This window comes from Phyllobates terribilis, unplaced genomic scaffold, assembly GCF_046119375.1.
Source record: "Phyllobates terribilis strain yellow unplaced genomic scaffold, ASM4611937v1 Scaffold_4__5_contigs__length_816908805, whole genome shotgun sequence".
Lineage (NCBI taxonomy): Eukaryota > Metazoa > Chordata > Amphibia > Anura > Dendrobatidae > Phyllobates > Phyllobates terribilis.
The window spans coordinates 487,308,338-487,327,477 of record NW_027362764.1 but is presented as its reverse complement, the minus strand read 5'-3'; positions in this window follow the sequence as shown (position 1 = coordinate 487,327,477).

Genomic DNA, 19,140 nt, shown 5'->3' with positions numbered 1-19,140 from the left:
AACGCAGTTATATGTGATACGTCTGACAGAGAACCAATATTTTAAATAGCAGGCCTGTAATTTACTAATATGTTAATATACAGTTTGAGTGCACAGCGGGGCGGGGGGAGGGGCATGGGATGGATCTGTGCAGAAATAATGAAGATCTCCATTTTTTTTTCTCTTTCCCGCATTTACAGTGGGGAGGTGCAGTCTGTCAGCCATTCAGCAGCGCACACACAGAGTGAAGTGCTTTTTTTCACACAAGCAAGGGCATGTGTCATTGGCTGTGTTTGTCACATGTCCTTGCCCTATAAGACCCAGCCATTTTCCCCGTCACCACCATTTTCTCACTGCTGCAGCTGAGTGTTAGACGGCACTGCTGCTGCTGTTAGCGCTATATTGTGTAACTGAATTGCAAGAGAATTTTATCTTAAATAGACAGAAAGGTTTAGGGAGTAGGCACAAGTTTGTAATTGCAGCCCTTTTGAGGGCTAGGTTATAGCAGTTCCTAGCACTTTTAGCAGGCAGGTCTGTGCTCTTAAATCGATAGATAGGTTGGGAGTAGTGACTAGTTGTAATTCCAGCGCTTTTGAGGGCTAGGTTACATCAGTTCCTATCACTTTTTGCCAGGCAGGTCTGTTTTAGTGCTGTGCAAGTGTTTTTCACAGCATTTGGCTAACTCTAGCTAAGCAAATCCTTTTGGGCCTCTTGCAGTGTGTGTTAGTCAGTGGAGTAGCCTATCTGTGTTGCAAGCTACACCACCTGTGTATGTAATACAATTTTTTTACTGCACCTAGCCAAGTAAAACCATTTGGGCCTGTATCAGTGTGTGGTAGTCAATCTATTAGGCCATCCATACCAAGCTACACCAGCTTTGAAATTAATAATAATTTTTAGCTGCATCTAGCCCGGAAAATAATTTTGGGCTGAGTAGTAGTGTGTGGTACTCATTGTAGTAGGCCATCTATACCAAGCTCCACCAGCTTTGAAATTGATAATAATTTTTAGCTGCATCTAGCCCGGAAAATAATTTTGGGCTTAGTAGCAGTGTATGATTCTCATTATATTAGGCAATCTATACCAAGCTCCACCAGCTTTGAAATGAATAATAATTTTTAGCTGCATCTTGCCTGTAAAATAATTTTGGGCATATTAGCAGTGTGTGGTACTCATTCTATTAGGCCATCTATACTAAGTTCCACCAGCTTTCAAATTACTAATAATTTTTAGCTGCATCTTGCCTGTAAAATAATTTTGGGCATAGTAGTAGTGTGTGGTACTCATTCTATTAGGCCATCTATACTAAGCTCCAACAGCTTTCAAATTACAAATAATTTTTAGCTGCATCTTGCCTGGAAAATAATTTTGGGCATAGTAGTAGTGTGTGGTACTCATTCTATTAGGCCATCTATACTAAGCTCCACCAGCTTTCAAATTACTAATAATTTTTAGCTGCATCTTGCCTGGAAAATAATTTTGGGCATAGTAGTAGTGTGTGTTACTCATTCTATTAGGCCATCTATACTAAGCTCCTCCAGCTTTCAAATTACTAATAATTAGTGTTGAGCCACCCCTGTACTGTTCGAGTTCATTTCGGTTCGTCGAACACCCGTATGTTCGCCAAACTGTTCATCGAACTGTTCGACGAACACCTTCGAACACCGTTAAAACCAATGGCAGGCAAACAAAAACACATAGAAACACATAGAAAACACCTTCAAAGGTGTCCAAAACCTGACAAACTGCTCAGAAGACACAACTAACACATGGAAAAGTGACAAGTACATATAGTCATGAGAAAAGAAAAGAGGTGGACGAGTAAAAGGAGGGGAAGACACAGATATAGGCATGTCATGCCCTTCTAAAGCCAAAAAAGTGGGAAGCCGACACGGCCAGTCCGTTCCTGCCCGTGCGACCTCCGTGTCGCTAGGTTTGTGCCAGAGCCGCGGTGGACCCTGACGGCCAGCCCCCCTCTCCCAATACTGGTGCCTGTCCGCTGGTGGGTTGAGCCCCCCGCGGTTGGGGGGGGGAGTAACATCTGCAGAAGAAAGACCATCTTCCAGCCAAACTAAGATGTCTATTTCTTTTCGTGGACAATGTGATACGATCCCTTTCTTACGGACACGCCCATCGCTACAAATTCCAGATGAGGCACAAAAACAGCAGGTGCTTCAGCGGATATCAAGTGCTCCTTCAAGTGGGCTCTCCTCCACCTCAACTTCAACATCACAAATACTCCAGTCCTCAGAGGTGTCACCCCAATCGCACTTGCTTCCTCACAGCTCCCAAGTCTCCAGCTGCCCGTCTGAGTATGGGGTAACACAGATGGTTGAGTCTGCACAGCTGTTTACTCATACTATAGCCTGGGAAATGGAGGTCTGCTCCAGAGCTTCTGTTAATCCAGATGAGGAAATGATCTGCACTGATGCCCAGAATCTTTATAAGTCGGATCCAGGACCAGATGAAGAAGGTTCTGAGCATAATGTAGACCCTCGTTCCCAAACTGTAACTCCTGTTGCTGGAGACAATGATGAAGACGATGATGAGACTCAAATACCTGATTGGAGCGACAACTTGACTTTTTGGTCAGGGCAGGAAGAGGTTGGCTCTGAGGACGACGGGTGTGAGAACACACAGGGTGATGATGACGAGGTTGGAGATCCCACTTACTGTCAACCCACAGTCAGCCAGTCGATGAGGTCAGCAGAGGAGGTGGAGGAGGATGTGACTAGCCCAGGGGATGGGAACGACTCGGTACCCAGGCATTTGCCTGGCCTTGGGGATGTCGCGGTGGTCGGCTCCCTGGCCCGTACCCTGGGGTCACTCTTTAAAAGGGTGGATAATTGTTAATTTTATAAGAGTTTGTGACGCCACCTGTGGTATCTGGTGAGAAGAACCAGTGCTGCAGCAGTCCACTGAGGCCGGTGATAAGGCAGCTCGATGGTATAGCTCCCCACAGGTGGAGCTAGGTCTCAGGGCAGCGTATGCAGGGGGAATGCAGAACAGGCGAGACCCAGCTGGGTCAGAGCAACAACGGGAACGGACACAGTAGTCACTTCAGTACCTTTTACTGGTGGAAATTCAGGCACATCCTGGAGCACTGTAGGGTGAAGGGTGCATATCAGGATCCTCCCGAATGAGCGGGTGTAGGGCCTCCTGTTTCTTGCCTCTGCGTAGTAAGTTTCTGACCTGCCAGGAGCTAGGCCTAACTTTGTCTCTGTCCTGCGCTGGCTGACCTTGTGGTAGGGACTTCTCTTGGAGTTCACGCTCTCAGTATGCGAGGCCTAAGCGTCTCCTGGCTCTGTTAAGTATCAGCACCTTAGCGATCCTGGGACTTGTAGTTCTCCAGGGATTCCGGTTATGCCTTACTGGGTCATAGAGATCCCGGTAAGCTCAGATCCGGTGTCCGGTAAATTCTTCGGGTTGAGCTGGTTAAGCTAATCTGCCCCTTATGTACTAAATCGCCACTCGCCTTCGGCCTACTCGGGCCCTCACTAGGCTATACACACTAACGGCAGCTTGCCACGCTTCACCGATCTTATGGCGCCGGCACACCTTAAGCTCTATCTGGGCTCCCTGAATCTAGCTAGCAGGAGCCTCGTGCTCCACTGCTGAACTATTAACTGAGTTCTCTAGACTAGACTGAGCTCCACTGCAGACTAACCTCTCTTAGGCTTCTCTACTGCAGGAACTCTTCAGAGGAACTGAACTGCCTAGCTCCACCTTCCCTATTTATATCCCTAATGGGCTCCCTCTGCTGGTCTGAGGTGGAAGTTGGAGATGTGTGAATGTTTAAGGGGGCCTCTTGTGAGGATTCCATCAATGCACTCTTCTAGGATCTGTGATACCAAGCGCAGCGGGGCGTCACAGATACTATTGACGATGAGGTTAGGTTGCGCCTTCCTGGACAGAGATGGAGTACTGGAAGCATGTCAACAACTGCATCCTCAACCACAACTCTGCCTCTGACCACAAGTCGTAGTGGCTCTTCAGGTCGCATGGACTCTAAGCCTTGCATAGCCTGGGCATTTATTCAGATCGATAAGGATGACCCAACTCGTGTTATCTGTAATATTTGTCACCAAAAGCTAAGTAGAGGCCAAAAAATCCATAGTTTGAGTAATTCATGCATGTACCGTCACATGGATATGAAGCATAAGTTGCAGTGGGAAGCTCACTGTGCTACAATGCGGCCTAGCGGGCCGGGTCAACCACCGCCTGCCCCATCTTGTGCATCCGCAGCCTCTTCATCCTCTGTGACTGGGGGGACAGCAGTCACACATGTTTTTGGATGCAGACCTGCCACCTCTTTACCCGCAACAGCCAGTGTGATTGGCAGGTCGTCAGTTCATTGGGAAGTGGAAACACCTACTGGTGTTGAGCGCTCTCCGACATCGAGAGCACCACCTTTGGATCAAGGCAACCTAACATGTCCGCCTGCATCTTCCTCACAGAACGGCAGTTTGCCGGGGACACCCTACTCAACCCCGTCTAAGCACAACAGCCAGCCCTCGGTCCCTCAGATGTGGAAAAGTAAAAGACCATTTCCTCATAGCCATGAGAAAGCTAAGAGGTTGAATTTCATCATCTGCAAGCTGTTGGCTACAGAAATGCTACCTTTCCGCCTGGAGGACACAGTGGATTTTCACCACCTTATGTCCGTCGCAGTGCCCCAGTACCAGATGCCCAGTCGGCAATACTTCTCAAAGAAAGGTGTGCCTGCTCTCCACCAGCATGTCGCACACAACATCACCGCTTCTTTGAGAAACTCTGTGTGTGACAGGGTGCATTTCACCACAGACACTTGGACGAATAGGCATGGACAGGGGCGTTACTTGTCGCTGACTGGGCACTGGGTAACTATGGTGACAGCAGGAGAAGGGGCTGCTGTCCAAATCTTACCGTCCCCACGAGTTGTGCGTCAATCCTCTTTATCTCGAAGTTCCTCCACTGCTTTTGCCTCCTCAACCTCCTCTCGGTCCTCCACCTGCACCCAAAGCCTGTCTGGTAATGCCACCTGCTTTCTAACTGCACAGAAGGAATCCTGCACACCTCCTTACTATGCTGGCAGCAGGGCTCAACGGCATCAGTGTTTACTTTGAAATGTCTGGGAAATGTGAGTCATACAGCTGAGGAGTTGTGGTCAGCTCTGGAGACCCAGTTTCATGAATGGTTGTCTCCACTGGACCTGCAACCAGGGAAGGCCATGTGCGACAATGCTGCAAACCTGGGTGCGGCCCTCCGCCGGGGCAATGTCACACACGTGCCTTGTATGGCTCACGTGTTGAACCTGGTTGTCCATCAATTTTTAGTCCACTATCCCGGACTAGATGGCCTTCTGCAGAGGGCACGGTCGCTGTGTGCTCACTTCCGCCGTTCTCATCCCGCAGCTCAATGACTTACATCTCTACAGAAGTCGTTGGGCATGCCAGTTCACCGGCTGAAATGCGATGTGCCGACACGGTGGAATTCAACTCTGCACATGTTGCAGCGACTGTGGCAGCACCGACAAGCCCTGGTGCAATAGTTTCTGATGTATAGCCTGGGCCAACGAGATCCAGAGGTGGGGCAAATCACACTGCAGGAGTGGTCTCAGATCAGGGACCTATGAAGTTGACGCACCCCCTGGGCCGTGGGGTACCCGGAGCCGGGCCGGTAGACGCTGGGGGTTGTAGTCACTGTGGCGGTGACCCGGTCCGTGACCCAGGGCGGTCAATCCAAGGGTAATTTGTATATATGGATTTTATAATGTCCGACTACGCCACCTGTGAAGTGCGGCCAAAGGGGCCACCGCTGCGGAACAGTCCTCTGAAGCTGGTGGTTTTGCAGCAATGGTATTATTACTCCCCACAGGAAGAGTGTAGCTTCAGGGCAGTGTGGGTGGATGATGGTGGTTGTAGTGCAGGGAGTCAGTAATGAACACAGAGTCCGTGTGATGCAGTGCCAAGATCTTTACTCACAGTTGTTGCAGTCCAGATTACAGGTACCAGGGCAATCTCCCCCGTCGTGCTGTGCATACTCAGTGAGGGGCTAAGTCCACCCCCAGATAGCTCCAGAGTACTTAGCAGGACCCCCTTTCTTTGTGTCCTTTCTCTGGCCTTCTCCCTGCACCTCACACCCAGTGACACTTCTATCCGGTATCCTCGGGCCTTGGCGGGCGACGTGTGTTCCTTCCTATGTGGCTAACTTCTTAGTGAGACTGGTGTGGACTTTGGCCTGCAGTACATGAAATGCTGCAGCCTCTGGTTTCTAGTTGAGCTTTGCTGTTTCTCCGCTAGTTGAGGGACCAGTTCCCCTTATCTGGCCTGACCCCTCTACCTCCTGGTAGCAGCGGGAGTACGGGTGGCCTTCTGCACGGCCCGTAGCCCTAGGGTCCCTTCGGTTCCTGGAGCCTTCCTGCTCCCACTCCTCTCTTCTCTCCTTCAGTCCTGGGCCTCCCACTCTAGGCCCGCCTCCAGAGCAGAGCTCATGCAGAGTCTCTGCTCCTGTCACTTTTCCTCCTCTGACTGGCTTGCTCTTTCTAAGTTGGCTTCCTACTTATACTCTCCCTTTCATGTGCTCCCCTAAGCTGCTCCCCTAAGCACCCACTACATAGGACCCTCCCACCAGCTAGGGACCTGGGACTATGCTGTCCCTTAGGAGCAATCTCGCCCTACCCCCACTGCGGGTATGTGTCGGATGCAGGTGTTAGGGTCCCGAGCCATATGCCTTCCTTACCTGAGGGTGAGATACCACACCTCTGTTTGAGATGCAGTAACTCTGTGGCGACAGAACCCTCAGGGGCGCCACACACCCTTCTGCACAGTTTTGAAATGGCGACGAAGATGTTTAGTGCTGACGACGATGCCATTATCAGCATGACTATTCCGGTGATTTACATGCTGGAGCACACATTAAACAGAATTCAGAGTCAGGTGGTGGGACAAGAGGAGGTGTAGAAAGTAGAGGAGGAGTCGTATGCAGAAGGGATAACATCTCTAAGGTCCAGACGGTCGGCAGCACCAAGGCGGCAGGCATGGGAGGGTGGGGGAGAGGGATTAACCAGGGCGCATGGTAGCAGACAAACTTTTGAGGAAGGTGCAGGAGCCGAGGAAGAAGTGGAGAACGAACTGGCGATGGGCATGGAAGGCTCATCAGATGAGGGAGACCTTGATAACATTTCTGTTGTGCGAGGTTGGGGGGAGAGGGCAGAGGAAGGAAGCATGATTCTTACCTCGCTACCAACACAACAAGGACTTGGTCCTCCTGGATGCGCAAGACACATGAGTGCCTTCTTGCTGCACTACCTGCAACATGACCCTCGAATTGTCAGAATTCGAAGTAATCCCGACTACTGGGTTGCCACACTCTTAGATTCTTGGTACAAAAGTAAATTTGCCGAAATAATTCCTGCCATAGAAAGGGATTCATGCATGCAGGAGTATCAGCAGATGCTGTTGCAGAATCTTACATGTGCTTTTCCACAAAACACCAGTGGTGCAAGTAGTGAATCTCACAGTTCCAACTTGCCAACTGTGGGACTGTCAAGTCTTCATCACTCAAACCGTAACAGTAACACAGTATCTGCTGGTAACAGCAATTTTGTGGAATCGTTTCACCACTTTTTTAGATCATCCTTTGCAAGGCCACAGGAGACAAGAAGTCTGACACATAGTCAACGCCTAGAGAGGATGGTACAGGAGTATCTCCAAGTGAACATCGAAGCCATGACTGTGTCACTGGACCCTTGCTCATTTTAGGATTCCAATCTGGAAAAATGTCCGGAGCTCGCCACTCACGCCTTGGAGATCTTGTCATGCCCTGCAGCCAGCGTTCTCTCTGAACGTGTGTTCAGCGCTGCTGGTGGTGTGCTGACAGATAAGCGCAAGCGGCTGTCCACTGAGAATGTAGACAGACTCATGTTCATAAAGATGAACAAATCATGGATTCGCAAGGACTTTTCTACCCCTGTGTCATCCTTGGGAGACTAAAAGCTTGAGGATTTGGTAAAATCACCTCACCAACCTTTTTAAGCAACTGTGGGGCAATTGATGCCACTTAACCCTAGAACGCATGACCATAAAAATCTACACTTTCACATACCTGGGGCCTTTTAGGCCCGTGTGCAAATAACATGGAATAACTCAAACTCAAATGACAAACAACTATATACATGAAGAATACCTAGAGTTTCAAAATTCTAACTAAAGTAATCTTGCAGAAAATAGAAAACAATTAACAGGGCAGGCCTGCGAGGCCCCAGGTATGCTTTCTAGGGTTAAATGGTGTCTGTGCCACAATTTTGGGAAAAAATGGAGACTCTTTTTGCAGTCCCCTTGCTGTATCTTACGTGACGTTGGCCTCGTCAATTCCAGGTGGGTTGGGTCGCTCCCCCCCCCTTTTAACTGTAATAAACTACATACACTATGGCTTGGGGTAACACAGATGGTTGAGTCTGATGAGCTGTTTACTCAGAGGTCTGCTCCAAATCTTCAGTGTCTGCTAGTCAGCGTAGAATTTTTAACTGCATCTAGCCTAGGCAATACTTTGGATGTAGTAGCCAAGCTGCGAAGCAAGCTGCACCGCCTGTGTATCTAATAAGAATTTTTAAATGCATCTAGCCTAGGCAGACTGTGGGGACCCCCAACCAAACCCAGATGCTCAGACCCCCTACCACCCCCCTTTCCTTAACAATACAATAATGCAACTCTTACAACGGGATGGGTGAGGATCGCTCACAGCTTTATTAACTCTTTATACTCAATCCATTAGAAAGGCATTTTATTTCTAAAATAATTCAGCTTGTTGCAGCATGCCCTGGGTCTCCACTCCGGCAAGTTGGCCAACATGTGTAACTCTCCAACATGTCCTTTCTATTTCCAGGCCACGGAGGATCCTGCGTACTCGTATGCAGGACTCTGACCCCATCCATCACTCTTAACGCTTGTTAAACTCCGTCCTGGAGTCCTGACAGGAATATGTCCAGTCCAATATCCATTAAGTGAACACCGTCGGGACGTATGAGGCCTGCGTTATCTCCTTCCAGTTGTCGGTGTCGTATCACTACACCGCCTCTGTCTCTTCTAAATTTTGCCATCCAAATATTTATTACACGCCTTGTCCGTTCGATGGCCGTGATGTCTCACGCACCTTGCCATGCCGCTATCGGCACAATCTCTGACCATACTATAGCTAGTTTTGTGAAAAATTCTCTGAAGCGCTCAGTGTCTAGTTTCATTACTGCCATTAGTTATGCGCTCTTGTGATGATCTAGGTTGTTTCCCCCAGCCTGTATAACTAAGATGACCAGACCTCTTGCCTCTCTCCCTACCTTGATTACCTCCATTAGTACCTGTGGCCATAGCAGGCCTCTAATACCTCTCCAGTTGAAAAATGTGTTATGAAACTCTAATTTCCTCCCACCTGGGCAGACTTTCGCCCTTTTTTCTGCCCAATATATATACGAGTGGCCTATCACCCACACGGTTGGCTTAGCGTCACCTGTAAAAGAAACAAACCACGTTAGGATAACAAGTCCGGTCTTATGTATCTCGCCAAACACGTAGATCGCAATCTCCCTATCCTCTGAACTTCCGTTTCTGACAGTCCTGCTCTTGCTGCTTCCGTGGCCGCGCCTATGCGGAATGAGTGTGTCCCGTAAGCTTTGGGGTGGTTCCCTGCCGATGTTATGCATTTATTAAATATAGCTTGGAACTGGTATCTTGATAATGGCATTCCATCAATGTGTGATAGGAAGAAATTACTTTGTGATCTGATGGTTAGATATTTTTTTACTATTGTTACCCGACTCAGTGTACTGTTTGTGGGTTGTAGAAGTACCCAAGTGCCCCTGCCCGCTGGAACCGTTTTCGATTGGCGTATGCGTAGACGTTTTGCATTATTGGCTATGACTACGTCCTGGTGTAATAAGCCTCCACTGGTGGTAATTTTGGATTGAGGGACTAATTCGCTTATGCATAGCGCCCCGAAGAAGGCGATCACAAATGCAGTAGACCGTAGTGTTGCCTCAAATTGTGAGTGTCATGTTAATGGTGTTAGGGATTAGAGATGAGCGTTGTTCTACTCGAACTGTTCGCCAATCTCAAATTCGAGCTGTTTTGGGCGGTGTTCGAGCCGTTCGGCGAACACGAACAATTTGAGAAAAATTCGGCTGTTCGAGGTTATGTTCGATAACTGTTCGTGCACCAACATCATAACTGGATTTTTTCTCAGTAATGATGAAAATTAATGTTTATACGCAGTTTGAGTGTACAGCGGGGTGGGGGGCGGGGCAGGGGATGGATCTCTGCAGGAACAATGAAGATCTCCATTTTTTTCCTCTTTCCCGCATTTACAGTGGGGAGGTGCAATCTGTCAGCCTATCAGCAGCGCATACACGGAGCGAAGTGCTTTTTTTCACACAAGCAAGGGCATGTGTCATTGGCAGTGTATGTCACATGTCCTTGCCCTATAAGACCAAGCCATTTTCCCCGTCGCCACCATTTTCTCACTGCTGCAGCTGCGTGTTAGATGGCACCGCTGTTGCTGTGTGCGCTATACCTTGTTAATTTCAAGCCAATTTTCGCACAAATCTACAGATAGCTTGGGAGTAGGGAATAGTTGTGATTGCAGTCCTTTTAAGGACTAGGTTACAGCATTTCCTACGACTTTTATCAGGCAGGTCTGTGCTCTTAAATAGATAGATTGTGGGAGTAAAGACTAATTGTAATTGGAGTCCTTTTCAGGACTAGGTTACATCAGTTCCTATCAGTTTTTGCCAGGCAGGTCTATGCCAGTGCTGTGCAAGTTTTTTTCACAGCATTTGGCTGAATCTAGCAAAGCTAATCCTTTTTGGCCTATTGCAGAGTGTGTTAGTCAGTGGAGTAGCCTATCTGTGTTGCAAGATATACCACCTGTGTATAGAATACCAATTTTTTTACTGCACCTAGTGAAGTAAAATCTTTTGGGCATAGCATCATTCTATTAGTCCATCTATACTGACCTCCATCAGGTTGCAAATTGAATATAATTTTTTTCTGCATCTAGCTCTGAAAAAATATTGGGCTTCTAGCTGTGTGTGGGACTTGTTCTATTAATCCATCTATACAGACCTCCATCAGGTTGCAAACTGAATATATTTTTTTCTGCATCTACCTCTGAAAAAATATTGGGCTTCTAGCTGTGTGTGGGACTTGTTGTCTTAGTCCATCTATACAGACCTCCATCAGGTTGCAAACTGAATATATTTTTTTCTGCATCTACCTCTGAAAAAATATTGGGCTTCTAGCTGTGTGTGGGACTAGTTCTATTAATCCATCTATACAGACCTCCATCAGGTTGCAAACTGAATATATTTTTTTCTGCATCTACCTCTGAAAAAATATTGGGCTTCTAGCTGTGTGTGGGACTTGTTGTATTAGTCCATCTATACTGACCTCCATCAGGTTGCAAACTGAATATATTTTTTTCTGCATCTACCTCTGAAAAAATATTGGGCTTCTAGCTGTGTGTGGGACTTGTTCTATTAATCCATCTATACAGACCTCCATCAGGTTGCAAACTGAATATATTTTTTTCTGCATCTACCTCTGAAAAAATATTGGGCTTCTAGCTGTGTGTGGGACTTGTTGTATTAGTCCATCTATACTGACCTCCATCAGGTTGCAAACTGAATATATTTTTTTCTGCATCTACCTCTAAAAAAATATTGGGCTTCTAGCTGTGTGTGGGACTTGTTCTATTAATTCATCTATACAGACCTCCATCAGGTTGCAAACTGAATATATTTTTTTCTGCATCTAGCTCTGAAAAAATATTTGGCCTTCTAGCAGTGTGTGGGACTTTCTCTATTAGTCCATCTATACTGACCTCCATCAGGTTGCAAATTGAATATAATTTTTTTCTGCATCTAACCCAGCCAATAGTTTTGGCCTAATACCACAGTTTGGCCACTAAGCTCTGCTCGGTTCCCATCCATTGTTTTTTTGTGCAAACAACTCCAGAGATGTTAATTAGTTAACCACCAAAATGAGTGGAAAAAGGCCTGCTGCTGGTGGAAAGGGGAATAGGCGTGTTGGGAAGGGGAAAAAAGGTTGTGTCCGTGGGGTAGGTGTTAAAGCAACAGTAACATCTGCAGAAGAAAGACCATCTTCCAGCCAAACTAAAATGTCTACTTCTTTTAGCGGACAATGTGATAAGATCCCTTTCTTACGGCCATGCCAATCGCTACAAATTCCAGATGAGGCACAAAAACAGCAGGTGCTTCAACGGATATCAAGTGCTCCTTTAAGTGGGCTCCCCTCCACATCAACTTCAACATCACAAATACTCCAGTCCTCAAATGTGTCACCCCAATCGCACTTGATTCCTCACAGCTCCCAAATCTCCAGCTGCCCGTCTGAGTATGAGGTAGAACAGATGGTTGAGTCTGCAGAGCTGTTTACTCATACTATAGCCTGGGAATCAGAGGTCGACTCCAGCGCTTCTGTGAATCCAGACGAGGAAATGATCTGCACTGATGCCCAGAATCTTTATGAGTCGGATACAGGACCAGACGCAGAAGGTTCTGACCATAATGTAGACCCTCATTCCCAAACTGTAACTCCTGTTGGTGGAGACAATGAGGAAGACGATGATAAGACTCAAATACCTGATTGGAGCGACAACTTTAGCTTTTTGTCAGGGCAGAAACAGGTTGGCTCTGAGGACGACGGGTGTGATAACGCACAGGGTGATGATGATGAGGTTGGAGATCCCACTTACTGTCAACCCACAGTCAGCCAAGAGATGAGGTCAGCAGAGGAGGTGGAGGAAGATGCTAGTGACGACGAGGTCAGGTTGCGCCTTCCTGGACAGAGACGTAGTACTGGAAGCACGTCAACAACTGCATCCTCAAACACAACTCTGCCTCTCAACACAAGTCGTGGTGGCTCTTCAGGTCGCATGGGTGCTAAGCCTTGCATAGCCTGGGCATTTTTTCAGATCGATAAAGATGACCCAACTCGTGTTATCTGTAACATTTGTCAGCAAAAGCTAAGTAGAGGCCAAAAAATACATAGTTTGAGTACTTCATGCATGAACCGGCACATGGACATGAAGCATAAGTTGCAGTGGGAAGCTCAGTGTGCTACAATGCGGCCTAGCCGGCCGGGCCAACCACCGTCTGCCATATCTTGTGCATCCGCGGCCTCTTCATCCTCTGTGACTGGGGGGACAGCAGTCACACCTGTTTTGGGGCGCAGACCTGCCACCTCTTTACCCGCAACAGCCAGCGTGATTGGCAGGTCATCATTTTCTTTGGAGGTGATAACACCAGCTGGTGTTGAGCGCTGTCCGACATCGATAGCACCACCTTTGGATCAAGGCAACCTAACATGTCCACCTGCATCTTCCTCACAGACTGGCAGTTTGCCGGGGACACCCTTATCAACCCCGTCTAAGCACAATAGCCAGCCCTCGGTCCCTCAGATGTGGACAAGTAAAAGACCATTTCCTCCTAGCCATGAGAAAGCTAAGAGGTTGAATTTCACCATCTGCAAGCTCTTGGCTACAGAAATGCTGCCTTTCCGCCTGGTGGACACAGAGGATTTTCGAGACCTTATGTCCGTCGCAGTGCCCCAGTACCAGATGCCCAGTCGGCACTACTTCTCAAAGAAAGGTGTGCCTGCGCTCCACCAGCATGTCGCACACAACATCACCGCTTCTTTGAGAAACTCTGTGTGTGACAGGGTGCATTTCACCACAGACACTTGGACGAGTAGGCATGGACAGGGGCGTTACATGTCGCTGACTGGGCACTGGGTAACTATGGTGACAGCAGGACAAGGGGCTGCTGTCCAAGTCTTGCCGTCCCCACGAGTTGTGCGTCAATCCTCTTTATGTCAAAGTTCCTCCACTGCTTCTGCCTCCGCAACCTCCTCTCGGTCTTCCACCTGCACCCAAAGCCTGCCTGGTCATGCCACAAGCTTTATAACTGCGCAGAAGGGATCCTGCACACCTCCTTACTATGCTGGCAGTAGGGCTCAACGTCATCAGGCGGTTTTTACATTGAAATGTCTGGGAAATGTGAGTCACACAGCTGAGGAGTTGTGGTCAGCTCTGGAGAACCAATTTCATGAATGGTTGTCTCCACTGGACCTGAAACCAGGGAAGGCCGTGTGAGACAATGCTGCAAACCTGGGTGCTGCCCTTCGCTGGGGCAATGTCACACACGTGCCTTGTATGGCTCACGTGTTGAACCTGGTTGTGCAGCAATTTTTAGCCCACTATCCCAGACTAGATGGCCTTCTGCAGAGGGCACGGTCGCTGTGTGCTCACTTTCGCCATTCGCATCACGCAGCTCAGCGACTTACATCTCTACAGAAGTCGTTGGGCCTGCCACTTCACCGGCTAAAATGCGATGTGCCTACCCGGTGGAATTCAACTCTGCACATGTTGCAGCGACTGTGGCAGCACCGACAAGCCCTGGTGCAATACGTTCTGACGTATAGCCTGGGCCAACGAGATCCAGAGGTGGGGCAAATCACGCTGGAGGAGTGGTCTCAGATCAGGGACCTATGCACCCTTCTGCACAGTTTTGAAATGGCGACGAAGATGTTTAGTGCTGACGATGCCATTATCAGCATGACTATTCCGGTGATTTACATGCTGGAGCACATGTTAAACAGAATTCGGAGTCAGGTGGTGGCACAAGAGGAGGTGGAGGAAGTAGAGGAGGAGGAGTTGTATGCGGAAGGGCTAACATCTGCAAGGTCCAGACGGTCGGCAGCACCAAGGCGGCAGGCATGTGAGGGTGGGGGAGATGGTTTTACCAGGGCGAATGGTAGCAGCCAAACTAGTGAGGAAGGTGCAGGAGCCCAGGAAGAAGTGGAGGATGAACTGATGGAAGACTCATCAGATGAGGGAGACCTTGATCACATTTCTGTTGTGCGAGGTTGGGGGGAGAGGACAGAGGAAGGAAGCATGATTGTTACCTCGCCACCAACACAACAGGGACTTGGTGCTCCTGGATGCGCAACACACATGAGTGCCTTCTTGCTGCACTACCTGCAACATGACCCTCGAATTGTGAGAATTAGAAATAATCTTGACTACTGGGTTGCCACACTGTTAGATCCCCGGTACAAAAGTAAATTTGCAGAAATTATTCCTGCCATAGAAAGGGATGCACGCATGCAGGAGTATCAGCAGAGACTGTTGCAGAATCTTACATGTGCTTTTCCACAAAACACCAGTGGTGCACGTAGTGAATCTAACAGTTCCAACTTGCCAACCGTGGGACCGTCAAGTGTTCAGCACTCAAACCATAACAGAACCACAGTATCTGCTGGTAACATCAATTTTGCGGAATCATTTCACCACTTTATTAGCCCATCCTTTGCAAGGCCACAGGAGACAAGAAGTCTGACACATAGTCAACGCCTAGAGACGATGGTACAGGAGTATCTCCAAGTAAACATTGAAGCCATGACTGTGTCACTGGACCCTTGCTCTTTTTGGGCTTCCAATCTGGATAAATGGCCGGAGCTAGCCACTTACGCCTTGGAGATCTTGTCATGCCCCGCAGCCAGCGTTCTGTCTGAACGTGTGTTCAGCGCTGCTGGTGGTGTGCTGACAAATAAGCGCACGCGGCTCTCCACTGATAATGTAGACAGACTCACATTCATAAAGATGAACAAATCATGGATCCGAAACGACTTTTCTACCCCTGTGTCATCCTGGGGAGAGTAAAAGCTTGATGATTGGTTAAAATCACCCTACCAACCGTTTTAAGCTTTCAAATTACTAATCATGTTTATCTGTATCTTGGCTGGAAAATAATTTGGGCTTTGTAGCAGTGTGCAGCACTGATTCTATTAGGCCATCTATAATAAGCTCCACCAGATTTAAAATTACTAATCATGTTTATCTGTATCTTGACTGGAAAATAATTTGGGCTTTGTAGCAGTGTGCAGCACTGATCCTATTAGGCCATCTATACTAAAGCTTCACCAGATTTAAAATTAATAATAATTTTTAGCTGCATCTAGCCCGGAAAATAATTTTGGGGCTCCGAGATGCGCAAGACACATAAGTGCCTTCTTGCTGCACTACCTGCAGAATGACCCTCATATTGTCAGAATTCGAAGTAATCATGACTACTGGGTTGCCACACTCTTAGATCCCCCAAACTTTTCGATCAACCTTTTCATTTTAATAAAGACCAAAAAAATGGTCATTTTTGAAATTATAAGCATTAGCAGGTTGTTAGAAACTGAAATCAAACAGTTTTCAACTCAAAACTTTATTCTAGGTGATGTTACATTTTCACATAGGACCCCTTGTTCGAAAGGAGCTTCTGAACTCTCTCGTCCATTGAATTTGTCAGGTTTTGGATGGTTTCTGCTTCAATTGTTTTGCATGAGGACAGAATACCCTCCCAGAGCTGTTGCTTAGATGTGAACTGCCTCCCGCCATCATAGACACTCCTTTTAATGATGCTCCAAAGGTTCTGAATGGGGTAGAGGTCAGGGGAGCATGGGGGGTCTCACCATAAGTTTGTCCCCTTTTATGCCCATATCAGCCAGAGATGCAGATGTTTTATGTGCAGCATGAGATGGTGCATTATCATGCAGAAAAATGATCTTGCTGTGAAATACACGGTTCTTCTTCTTGAACCATGGCAGGAAGTGCTGTTTGAGAAAATCCACATACATTATGGAGTTCATCTTTAGCGCCTTCAGGGATCCTAAAGGGGCCGACAATCTCTCTCCCCATGATTCCAGCCCAAAACATTACTCCACCTCCTCCTTGTTGGCGCTGTAGCCGTGTTTGCGTGGGGTGTCCATCAACCAGCCATCCTCCACTCCATCCATCTGGACCATCGAGCGCTGCACGGCACTCATCCGTGAACAAAACAGTTTTGAAATCAGTCTTCATGTAATGTTTGGCCCACTGGAGCCGTTTCTGCTTGTGTGAAGTGGATAGAGGAGGTCGACAGGATGGCGTATGCACAGCTGCAAACCTCTGAAGGACCCTGCATCTTGTTGTTCGGGGGACGTTGGAGGCACAAGCAGCTTCAAAAACTTGTCTGCTGCTATGACAAGGCTTTTTTGCCGCTGCTCTTTCAACCTGACGTAATTGCCTGTAGGAAAGAGTCCTCAATTTGCCCTTATCAGCACGCACACGTGTGTATTGTGAATCAGCTACATACTTCTTGATTGCCAAGACACTTCATCCTGATCATCGCACAATGTTGATTGTAGTCATGCCTTGACCTAAACACTCCACAATTTGTTGCTTCTCAGCAGCCGACACATCCTTTTTCTTTCCCATTTTGGCAGAAAATGTAGGCTGCTTAATAATGTGAGACAGCTTTCTTAAGTAGTCTTGCCTTTCATTGGACACACCTGCCAAACTAATTAGCACAGGTGTCTGCAATTGCTTACAGTGATATAAAGAGCCCTGACACACATCACCATCAATGAGTTTAACTGACAAACAAACAAATTCTTCCCTTATCACTCCTAAACACTTTTTGCATAATAATTTGGAACACAGTGTACATGTGCTTTTCCACAAAACACCAGTGGTTCACGTAGTGAATCTTACAGTTCTAACTTGCCAACCGTGGTCTGTATGGAGTTGTTCAATAAAGGGCCCAAAATTAAGATAACATAGATGGGAGAGGTCTCTATGAATAGGAATTCCTAAGTATTTGATACCCTGTGAGGGTCAGGCAAAGGGAAAGTTGGACTGGATGGAATCCTATATGGATTTGGGGAGGGAGACATCGAGGGCCTCAGACTTCGCTGCATTGATTTTAAAATTTGACCATGTAACAAAGTGATCTATTTCAGCCATAACAGCATGGATGGATATATGTGATTGAGTGATATATACTAGGACATCATCAGCAAATAGAGAGCACTTGTACTCGGTGCCTCCCACCTCAATCCACCTAATATTGGGGTTATGGCGAATTGATGAGAGCAGGTGCTCCATCACTAGGATGTATAAGAGAGGGGACAGAGAACATCCCTGCCTTGTCCCATTGGTGATTGTGAAAGGTGATGAAAATGTTCTGACGCGCCCCCTGGGCATTGGGACACCCGGAGCCGAACCCTTTTTGGTGGATGCTGGTGGTTGTAGTCTCCGTGGCGGCGACCCAGTTCCGTGGCTCAGGGCGGTCAAACCAGTGGCGGAACTATTTATGTGGTTTTGATGTTTAAATGTCCGACTACGCCACCCGTGGATTGCGGTCAGAGTGAACCGCCGCACCAGGGCAGACCGCTGAGGCTGGTGTTGTGGGTGCAGCAGAGCGTAGCATAACTCCCCACGGGAGGAGTATAGCCTCAGGGCAGTGTATGCGGAGGATGGGGGTGATGGTGCAGGGCAGCAGCAGTAACAACACGGAGTCAGTGATGCAGTCCAGGGCCTTTACTCACAGTTCTTATTATCCAGACCACGTCTGCAGGTAACGGCTGCCCACGTCGTACTGTGCTCACCAGGTGAGGGGCTCAGACAACTCCCAGATAACTTTGGAGCGCTTCACAGGACCCCCTTTGTGTGTCCTTTGTCTGGCCTTTCTTACCAACCCTTCTGTCCGGCTGCCTCGGGCCTCCTCTTGGTAAACTTGACGCCAGTTTCCCTGACCCTATGTGGTGCCTTACTAGCGGGTGTAGCGAGGGGCTGCGCCACATAAAATGTCACAGCCTCCTGTTTCTAGCTGAGGGTCGTTTCCTGCCTCCACTAGTTTCGGGGACCGGTCTCCCCCTTTTGGCCTGACCCCTCCACGCAGGTGGATTCGGGCGTGCGGTGGCGACTCGCCCGTCCGCACCCCTGAGATCCCTTCGTTCCTCGTTCCTGGAGCCTTCTCCGCTCCTCTTCCTTCCTTCTCCCTCTTCCAGGCCTGGGCCTCTGTTACTAGGCCCGCCTCCGGAGCAGAGCTCATGCAGAGCCCCTGCTCCCTGCCACTTCTGCTCAGACTTCTCTGCACTGAACTAAGATGGTACCCACCTTTTATACTCCCTTCTCAATGCACCCAGGAACTGCTTCCTCCCTGCTCCTGCACTACAGGGTTCCCCTTCCTCAGTGTTCCCTCCCCCCACTCCAGCCAGGGACAGGGACTGTCGTGCCCATCTCAGGGGCATATTGGTCGCCCTGCCCCACGGCAATGTGGTGTAATGCATGCAGGTGTCG